The sequence below is a fragment of the Dryobates pubescens genome, chromosome 7 (genome assembly GCF_014839835.1).
Source record: "Dryobates pubescens isolate bDryPub1 chromosome 7, bDryPub1.pri, whole genome shotgun sequence".
Classification (NCBI taxonomy): Eukaryota; Metazoa; Chordata; class Aves; order Piciformes; family Picidae; genus Dryobates; species Dryobates pubescens.
In genome coordinates this window covers 25,777,304-25,785,535 of record NC_071618.1, presented here as the reverse complement: position 1 = coordinate 25,785,535, position 8,232 = coordinate 25,777,304, and the positions used below count along the sequence as shown (strand labels likewise).

At 42.4% G+C, this 8,232-nt stretch overlaps 1 non-coding gene across 1 annotated transcript; it reads left to right on the top strand.

The window, feature by feature from the left end:
• The first annotated feature begins 7,412 nt into the window (after window positions 1–7,412).
• Window positions 7,413–7,574, top strand: LOC128897359 (U1 spliceosomal RNA). Its single transcript, XR_008462353.1, has one exon. It is a non-coding gene; the product is annotated as a U1 spliceosomal RNA (small nuclear RNA).
• The last annotated feature ends 658 nt before the right edge of the window (window positions 7,575–8,232 follow it).

Genomic DNA, 8,232 nt, shown 5'->3' with positions numbered 1-8,232 from the left:
GAAGGACTTTGTTTATTGTGCCTTCAATCCTGATATGTGCATTTTTGAATCCAGTTTCAGAATCTAGCTCCTGAATCTGGCTCCTGCTGAGTCCAGTCTGCCACAACCCCAGTGCCTCCCCAACAGCATCAGTAGTGATGATGATGTAATGGCTATCAGGGATGGTAGAGCTTGATACTGGATTTATATATATTTGTATATATTTCATTTTGTTGTAATTAAAGTTATTTTAGTTTTATTTTCCAATTCATAGGGGGGAAAAAAAGCTTAATTTTGAACAACTAACAAAAGAGAAAATAGCTTAGCAAAATAGCTTTATAATGCTATGTCAGTATTTTCAAACCTACTTATAGTGTTTAGATATCTAATATATAGATTGATTTTCAGAGTATCTAAGCTGCTTTGATTTGTAGTCTTACAATATTTTTTAAGCTAGTCAGGTATTTTTAATGTGGATCATTATGCCTAACTTTCATTATACCTAACTTTAAGCACTGATGTACAGCACTGTTTGGTACTATCTCTGCTGCATAAGAAAATTTGGTAGTAGGGCAGCACTTCTGAATATGAAATTCAGGATTTTTGTTGTTGTTGTTTGTTTTGGCAAGTGAAGCTATTAGGTGATTCTTCTACCAGTACATAAAATCTGAAGAGGCTTACCTTACCACTCAGGATCTGACTGTATTTGGTTTACATGGCAAGGGGACTGAAAAGGTGGCTTCTGTGACAAGACAGCAGAAGCTGCCCCCAGTGTCTAATAAAGCCAATGCCAGCTGACTCTAAGATGGACCCACTGCTGGCCAAGGACAAGCCCACTGGCAATGGTGATACCATATGTTATATATAAAAATTGATTAAGTGTATTTTTATCTCTGAACAGTCTCATTTGGCAAACAGAGAGAATTGACAAGTGGGGGTGGGAGGCATGTTAGAAATTTGATGAATGTAATTAGAGTCTGCAAGGAAATAAGAGTAAATAGAACTCAAGTAAAGGAACATAGAGAGAGGCCAGGGGAACACCCCAGTGACTACTGAGCAAGATTGTGAGAGGCTTTGTTGATATATGGGGGAATGAATATCCAGATATTTCAGAATTAATAATTAGCAAGTGTTTTTGTGATACAAACCATCTCTGATATCTCCAACTATTTTAAGGATCACACAAGGCAAGGAGGAAATCTGAACAATATTGTATTACTTGGAGAATCTATTCTTGCACAATGTATAGATCATTTTTACTTGACAATAAGACAAATGAAGTTTGCTTCAAAGGTGCTATTTTTCTGTGTATTGCTTTAGTGGAAGAGGTTTCTTCTTAAGCTTCAGATGTGTCACCAGGTTATTCTGTAATAATTGTGGGCCATGTCATCCTGGGTGGTTATTAATAACTGTTTTAAAGGTCATTAGGAAAACCACCCTGGAGGCCAAGGCTAGGGAAATATAACCTGAGAAGGTGCAGCCAGATGCATACACAGGTGCTGTGCATGGAGGTGATACCAATCACCCGGTGAAGAATTACCCATGAGACTCAATGTTTTATTTTCAGATTAAAGTTATCATCTGTACCTTTGTAAATTAGTAGAGGGAATCAACCCTTCTCTGCATAGGTGTTGTCATTCTCTTTTGTCTATACATTTGGCTGAAAACAGTGGGCAAATCATCACCAAAATGGGCTCAACCATGCATTGATAACCTCAGTCTGAGAAAGCTGCTCTCAAAATTGTAATATGCTTAGGAAATCTATACAAGGGTATCAAAGAGTCCTCATAAAAGACCAGTAGAGATGAGCATGTGCGCCAACAAAACAAAGGGAGGGCAGTTAGAGAAGAAATTTGATTAACTGTTTTCTTCTCTCAAGATAGCTTCATTTAGAATTAGTAGCTTAGCACTAGTAGTTCATAGAATCATAGAATCAATAAGGTTGGAAAAGACCTCAAAGACCATCAAGTCCAACCTGTCACACAAGACCTCATGACTACTAAACCATGGCACCAAATGCCACATCCAATCCCCTCTTGAACACCTCCAGGGATGGTGACTCCACCACCTCCCTGGGCAGCACATTCCAATGGCGAACAACTCTCTCTGTGAAGAACTTTCTCCTCACCTCGTGCCTAAACTTCCCCTGGTGCAGCTTGAGACTGTGTCCTCTTGTTCTGGGGCTGGTTTCCTGGGAGAAAAGACCACCCCCCTCCTGGCTCCAACCACCCTTCAGATAGTTGAAGTAGTTGAACCTTTAGGCTGCAATTGCTCACCAAGAGTAAACTTCTTTTAACAAAACTAATGCTGTATCACAGAATTAGCTGAAACCAGCAGATGCAAATGTAATGAAGGACCAAGGAAACAACTTCAAGAGAATGAGGTAACTTGTACCCTGTCCCTGCCAGACCAGAGGCAATAACCTGGCCAACAGCAGTAAGTGGGAGGTAAGTTCATGGCCGAGGCAACAGACAAACTGCTTCCTTGCCCACCTCACCCCTCCAGGTGCCACTGAAAAACTGTTATGAGGTTCTGTTTGACAGAGACCAGGTGTGGACAACCCACACCAGAAGTATGTCCACAGTCAAAAAGGCCTACCACACCTATTACAACATCACCCAGAAGGAAGAAAAGAAGGGTTATAGTCGTAGGTGGCTCCTCCTTGAAGGGAACAGAGAGTCCAATATGCTGGGTGCACCTTCCCAACGGGCAGGTATGCTGTCGTTCCGGAGCTCAGACAAAGGATATCACTAGAAATCTTCCTGGTTTAGTACAGCCCTCAGATTACTATCCCTTACTTATCTTCCACATGGGTGGGGAGCAGACTGTGACTGGTAGTCTAAAAACAATCGAGACTTCTGGTGAAGAATTCAGGGGTGCAGTTTATGTTTCCATCTCTTCTCCTGGTTGCAGGCAGTGACAGTGGAATAAACAGACAAATTTAGTCTGTTAATACAGAGCTCCATAAATGGAGCCACTGTAACAATTTTGGCTTCTTTGACAATGGGTTAATATATAGGACACCAGGCATGCTGGCAACAGGTGGGGAAAGCCTAACCCAAAATGGAAGAAGGATCCTCAGACAACAGTTAACAGAGCTTGTTAAAAGGGATTTAAACTAGGTTTGAAAGGGGTTGGGGAAACCACCATGGCTAGAATAGTGCCTGGGAGCAGCATGCTGGTGATTGTGGGTAAAAGTGCTAGCAAGAACCTGCAGTCTTTTGTCTTAGTGGAGGATGTTGACCCATTTGGTACGAAAGATATGACAGGTAGTGATAGGCTGATAACTACAGAAGTGTCTGTGCACAGTCAAGTGGGACTTTCTATGAAGGTCCATAATACAGCAGAACTCCACCCTGCAGCCCATAGAGACCCTACACCAGAGCAGGCTTCTGGCAGGAACTGCAGCCTCCAGAGGGAAGCCCATGCTGGAGGAGGTTTTCTGTCAGGATCTGTGGGAGACCCACACTGTAGTCCCTGAAGGACTACGTGACATGGAAAAGAATCATGCTGGTTCAGTGCTTGAAAAACTGCAGCCTGTGGGAAGGATCTATGTTGGTACAGAGGAAGAGTGTGAGAAGGAAGGCAGAGAGAACTGACTACAACCCCATCCCCTAACCTCCTTTGCTGCTCAGGGGAAGACACTAGAGGAGTCAGGAGTGAACTTGAGCCTGGGAAGGTGGTTTTAGATTTGTTTGCATTTCTCATTATGCTGTTCTGTTTGATTGACAATAAATTCAATTAATTTCCCCAAGCTGAATTCTGTTGTGCCCAGGGTGGTAATTGCAAATGATGTTTCTGTCCTTGTCTCAACTCATATGCTTGTGATTTTTTTTCCTGCCCCCCTGTCCTGTTGAGAAGAGAAAGTGATAGACTGGCTTGGTGGGCACCTAGTGCCTCACTAAGGTCAGCCCACCACGCTGCCAAAGCCACTCTGATCTAACTGGTGAGACAGATGTGGTGGATTTTGCATTTTTTTTGTTAGCTAGCAGTATTTCCAATCAACATCTGCTGTCAGAGAGACAATTCAGTTTTGACCTACAAAAGGAAGTCTGTGCAAGTAGGTGGCAGTGGAATTCTGAAAAAAAAATCTAGAACAACTTGAATAAAACTTAATACATGTGAAGAACTTTTCTGTGTGAGATGAAGTCTTGACTCGAGGATTAGTACAAAATGAGAATACAGATCAGACAGTGCCATCTGACTGCAATGTGGTCTTCTGGGAGATCACAGGTTATCTTTACGTGCTGCTTTTTCATCAATAACAGATGAGCTACTATTTCTTCTTACATGTCATTGCCCTTTCCTCAAAAACAAAAGGATGAAGTGGAGGACAGTGGGGAGAAAAAGGTGAAGGAGATCCATGAGTGGGAATAATTGGATCCATTTTTTGAACTACACTTAAACACACAAGGTTGGTGATTTAGCTACACATAGGCTTTTCTGGTATAAAATGAGTAAGAGGAATAAAATAAAATTAATTGGCTAAGCTTATTGGATTTAATTCATAGAATCATTAAATATAAAGAAAATCTACTGGCATTTATGGGTTAAGATTACTTTGTGTAACCCTCTGAAAGATAAATTGATGATGATCTCTTTCCACAATGTATTTACCATTAAGAAAGACTTTCTGTATTCATAGAGACATAACTGTATTTAGTATCATAGCATCATTTTGGTTGGAAAAGACCTTTCAGATAATTGAGTGCAACCATTATGTAAGTCAACCAAGTCTGGTGCTAAACTATGTCACTTAGAACTATATCTGCATCTTTTCCAGATTCCTAGGGGTGGTGATTCAACTACCTCCCTGAGGAGCATATTCCTCACTTTTAGTGAGGAAGTTTCTTAGACCACCTTCCCTGGTGCAACTTTAAGACCTTTCCTCTTGTCCTATCACTTGTTACTAGGGAGAAGAGACCAACATACTCCTTGCTGCAACCTCCTTTGAGGTAGTTGTAAAGAGTGACAAAGTCTATTTTCAGCCTCTTTATCTTCAGGCTAAACATCCTCAGTTCCTTTTACCATCCATTTGGGCTTTGGACTAGATGACCTTTGGAGGTCCCTGTCCCTTCCAACCCAAACCATTCTATGATTCTTTGATTCTATGACTCTATCCATTATCCAGGCCCTCCACCAGCTTTGTTGCCCTTCTCTGGACCAATGTCCAGATGGAGACAGGTGATGAGTGGTGTTCCTCAAGGGTCTGTACTGGGACTAGTGCTGTTTAATATCTTCATCAATGATATAGATATTGGGATCAAGTGTACCCTCAGCAAATGACATCAAGCTGGGTTTGCAGTCAATATGTCCAGAGGGACCTGGACAAGCTGGAGGAGTATGTCTAGGTGAAGCTCATGAGATTCAAACAGACCAAATGCAAGGTCCTATACCTGGGCTGGAACAAATTTCATAATCAGTGCAGGCTGGAGGATGACAGGGTAGAGAGCATCTGTGTGGAAAATATCTTAAGTGTACTTGAGGACAAAAATCTGGACATGAGCCAATGATGCACACTGATGCCTAAGGAGTACTTTATCTGTCCCTTCATCCTGGTTGAGCAGTCTATAACAGAATCTCACCATGACACCTGCCTTATTTGCCTTCCTCCTGATTCATACTCATACATACTCAACCCTATCATCACCACTATTAAGTTCAAGACAATCAAAATGCTCCTTGATATACATAGCCACCCCACCTCCTCTCTTTCCTTGCCTTTATTATAGAACAAAGATTATGTCTTTGAAGAAAGATTACTTGAAGCCATGTTTTCCCTGATTAAAAAGTGCCCTTTTCATCCATGAAGAAACATTTTCCATGATACACCAGTGGATATAATTTATCATACTATTCAAATTTATCCTGTGTGGGAGATAAGACCATATGGAAAACAGCTGAAGCGCACTTTAAGAGCAAAGGAAAGGGAACTATAAATCTTGGGGTATGCTGTGCTGGGTGTTACACCAAATAGTCTGACATAAATTTTTTAGCCTCAGAAGAATAGTGGAAGAGCTTTGAGGAGAAGATTAAAAGAAAAAGAAAAAAAGAAAATGTAAAAGAATAGTTTAAGCTACTTTCCAATGCTTTTGATGCTCATTCTTTCCTAGCAGTCTCCGTATCACTTCAGTACACAGGGACAATTATTTGACAGGGTTGTCTATCTGTTTGTGTGATCTATAGCAGTGACTGCATCCGCTGAAATACTGATGTAATGACCCTGGGTGATAGTTCTGTGGGTTGAAGTACCTTGCTTTCTGTTACCAAGCTGACGCTTATGTTGTCATTCTCTCCAGGCTGTATAGTCAGCTCAGCTGGCAAGCAAAACAATCCATTTTTGCCCTTCTCAGTGACAGATATATACCTGAATTTGGTTTTGGCTAGCTAAATCTCTCTTGTAGTCATTTAAGGGATGACACAGTGTTATAATTCTCAGAGGAATTGCTGAATACCAGGATATCATGATGTGAAATAGAGAAGACGGGGGAATGGCATCATAGCCCTTTGGATGAGGTATCAAATCTACCACCTGCTGATATTTAACACATTCTGCAAGATCAGGCTCTTACTGTGGGTTGTTAGTGAATTGTCATATGGTCAGACAGGATATTAATTTACAGATAAGGAGAATATGGTTTGGCATGCCCAGAGACCTGGAGGTTTTGAACTATGTGCAACCCTTTGAAAACTGAAAATCTGACAAATGTATTTATAAAAGTGTTGTGTGGCAAATAAATAAATATTCATCTGGTGTCTGATTTTAGGTATTCATGCACTGCTTGCCCCCAGCAAATTAAACAGTGTCTGGGAGCACTCCTGGGCCTGAAAGTTGATTGTCTGTTCCGTTGAGTCATTGGAGGGATTCCAGAACACCTTTCACCTGGGCTGAGTACCATTTTCCCCTAGCAGTTTCCACTTTGACAGTTGGTGTGGCTCATGAGCCATTCCCAGCAGGCAAGTTTAACACAACTACACTGTTTTGAATGGAAAAAGAGGTTTATGTATATGAACTGAGGCAGCTCTGTGTCAGTTGGCTGGTTGCAGGCAGCTTCTGTAGTACAGACATAGCCTTGGTTACAAACTCACAGCATCATTTTTTTCTTTTCCCTACATTCAGCAAATGTTTATCATTTATCCATCTACTGTGCATGTAAGAGCTCCCCCAGAATATCAGCTGTTTGATCAAGCAAAATTTCTGGGCCTCTGGGAAAGGGAATTTGAATTTGGTTTCCTTCTGATTGGATGTTTTCAATATCATAGTCACCCATTCATGTGTAAGACATTGTGACACTGAATCAAAAACAGTGGCATCAACTGCCATGCTGCAAGGTTGTATGCCAATACAATAGAAGTACACCACTTCATGTCTGCCACAGCGTAAGAAATCCTTAAACTGAGTTGCTTAGCAGATGAGAATCATATATTAAAAAACACTGCCTGGCAGGGGAGACACCATGATCAGGCAGGTGGTTTTCCCAGGGTGAGGCTCATCCCTTGCACTCCAGGTGTGCTGACCTCTGTGATTTCCCCAAATGCGGGAAACTCAGCTGCATAATTTGTGGTAGTGGGGGACTGCCTTCGTGCTTCTTTTTTACTGGCTGGGGTCAGAGTGGCTGGAGAGCATCCAGGCAGATAGGGACATGGGGGTGCTGGTTGATGGTAGGCTAAACATCAGCCTGCAGTGTGCCCAGGTGGCCAAGAGGGCCAGTGGCATCCTGGCCTGCATCAGGAACAGTGTGGCCAGCAGGAACAGGGAGGTCATTGTGCCCCTGTACACTGCACTGGTTAGGCCACACCTTGAGTCCTGTGTCCAGTTCTGGGCCCCTCAGTTTAGGAAGGATGTTGACTTGCTGGAACATGTCCAGAGAAGGGCAACAAAGTTGGTGAGGGGTTTTGGAGCACAAACCTTATGAGGAGAGGATGAGGGAGCTGGGGTTGCTTAGCCTGGAGAAGAGGAGACTCAGGGGTGACCTTATTGCTCTCTACAATTACCTTAAGGGAGGTTGTAGACAGGCAGGGGCTGGTCTCTTCTCCCAGGCAACCAGCACCATAACAAGAGGACACAGACTCAAGCTGCACCAGGGAAGATTTAGACTGGATGTTAAGAAGAAATTCTTTATAGAGAGAGTGATTGCCCATTGGAATGGGCTGCCCGGGGAGGTGGTGGAGTCACCATCATTGGAGGTTTTTAGGAGGAGACTGGATGGGGTGCTTGGTTGCATGGTTTAGTTGATTAGATGGTGTTGGATG